We start from the raw sequence: 2,354 nt of genomic DNA on the forward strand, positions 1-2,354 counted from the left end.
TATATATACTGTATATATACAGTATATATCAGCCAGCTAATAAATGCCCTTCACTTTAATGTGACCACTCTGAAAAGTTAACTTAATATTTAGATGAGTAATAATAATTGTATGCGGAACAAGGAAGACAGCTGTGTTTAAAAGTCTAACTGTGCCAAAGGCCTTTGAGATTTAAAATGAAATCTGAGGAACATGTTGTATAGGTTTGTTATAAAATGTGTTTTGTAAAATAATATATCATCTGTGCAGACAATCCTGATTGTTCAAACATCAGATTGGTGGTAACGACTTAAAACCTTGTCTCTAGAAGTCTCACAGGTCACCTGAAACGTCTCAGACTGCTCAAAGACAGATGTTCTCGATATTTTGGACTCGTGCTGCCCACATATGTGGGTTGTTTAATCCAAGTCAGTGTCACTTCCTGTCCTTCATATTATTCCCACATCCTCCCACACTGCTGCTCTGAGAGTGTATTTGTCCTTGGGTGTCTCTCCAACGGGCCTTTGAGAGGCAGCGGGTCGAGAAGACAGGAAGACATGTTTACCTCTGACCCATCACACACCGAGAAGCCTTCTGCTGAAAGTGAGTTCCCACTCTGCTGCTCTGTCAGAGTCTGTACCAGCTATCGCTTCAGCAGTCCTGTCAGCTCTAACTTCCCCGAGATCCAGTCCCCCGTAAACAAAGGAACACACATACACAGAAAAGAAACACTACACCCCGAAAACACCTTTCCACCCACATACAGACACACAAACATGGTAATTAGCTGACATTTAAGCTGTTCACTGTTGTTATCAGCTCTTCATTGACTCTAATTTACAGAACATTCATATTAATACAACTCTAATAGCTGTGATATACAAGGTGTTGAGTCTCCAGCAGTATACTTCCTGCTCCGTCCATGACAAATACATGATCCGATAAACAACCAGTGGTGTCACGCTACAAATTAAGCACATATCAACATATGGCACAAACCACGGCTCATAATTAATTAATAAGAAGAAAACATTGATAGTGTTTGGTATGTTTACCTTGGATGAGTTTAATCTATGCATTGACATGGCAATTTACTTTGATTTGTTCCAAATTCTAACCTCATTTCCTCTCTCTGTGGCATTTTACTTTTTGAATCACCACTCTTGTAAATCTGACACTACAGATTTTATCTTTTCAGTTTTATACGAAACCCTGTTTCCTGTTTGTTGCTGGTTAAAATTTGAAATCTCTCTGTCGCAGCGAGTTCTTACCTTGATCTCTGGTTGTGTCAGATGAGAACAGGTGCACAGACAACCAACTCTCCTCGCTGACCTGCCGACTCGTAACAGTGAATCAGCAGTTGCCCTGGAGAGAATCAAACAGGGGAAACGGAGGGAGGAGGGCCCAACAGAGTGACACTCGCAACCTGCTCAACCTGCTTCTGCACCTGCCAAAGCAACACGCCCTGAAGTGCATCCGCCGGGCGCTGTGAAAAGGCCACGGAGAGCAGGGATGGCAAAGAGGAAGAGAAGAGATTTCTAAAGTTTGATTTAGTTTGTAATTATACTATTTATTATTATTATTATTATTATTATTATTATTATTATTATTATTATTATTATTATTATTATTATGTAAATATACTATACCATGATGCCATCTACATAGGTTCAATATGTCAGTCTTTAGTTGCCAAGTTAGGTCTATAAATTCCCTCGGCGGGCGGAGCCATTTGCCACCCGTCCCTCCGTGCCTCTTCTCTTTCCACCGAGGAACTGGAGAGGACTGCCGTAGTCATGGCAACGAAAAAAAAAAAAAAAAACAAGAGGAGCCTGACGAGTTCGGGTTTCATCCCCGCCTTTGTCTCTCGTCTCCATCAGGCTTCCACGCGCGACTTTGTGAACTCTCAGGTAGAGTGCGTCAAATGAGCCGGGATTGTTCGTCTCTCATTCCTCAGTCAAGTGAGTCACGCAGGCGATTGAATTCATTTGAGCAGGAGAGTGAGGCAGATAAAGTGGCACTCAGAGCCGGTGTGCTTTGAGTTAAGAACAAGGTCTGAATGTGCTGTTTTGTTAATGAAAACCTACGCGTTACACGTTTCAATTTAAAAAGTTAGACAGCAATTCCCCGAAAACCCTGAACCCACTCCATGTAACCATGATTGTGTTTTGACACAGATACTTGTTATAAGTTCAATTTGGCGCCCACAGCTTGTGTACAGAACTTTTCTTTGTGAGATTTGTCAAGGGTTGCTTTCTGTTTTTTAATATTTCCACAGGCAGATTGAGCTTAAAGTGACTTACAGTTCAAAACCAAATAAAATACACTCTAGAGGATTTATTTATACAATTTGTCAGATACTGTTTGTGTGTTTG

General features: G+C 41.1%; 1 protein-coding gene across 1 annotated transcript in view; it reads right to left on the minus strand.

The window, feature by feature from the left end:
• LOC106536581 (mucin-15) overlaps positions 1-1,372 on the minus strand; it is a 22,802-nt gene extending 21,430 nt beyond the window's left edge. The window contains exon 1 of the mRNA XM_014033885.1: positions 1,251-1,372. The gene's annotated coding sequence lies outside the window, so the exon portion shown is untranslated. The remainder of the gene's footprint in view (positions 1-1,250) is intronic.
• Positions 1,373-2,354: the final 982 nt, after the last annotated feature.

The sequence above is a fragment of the Austrofundulus limnaeus genome, unplaced genomic scaffold (assembly GCF_001266775.1).
Source record: "Austrofundulus limnaeus strain Quisiro unplaced genomic scaffold, Austrofundulus_limnaeus-1.0 Scaffold1884, whole genome shotgun sequence".
Taxonomy (NCBI): domain Eukaryota; kingdom Metazoa; phylum Chordata; class Actinopteri; order Cyprinodontiformes; family Rivulidae; genus Austrofundulus; species Austrofundulus limnaeus.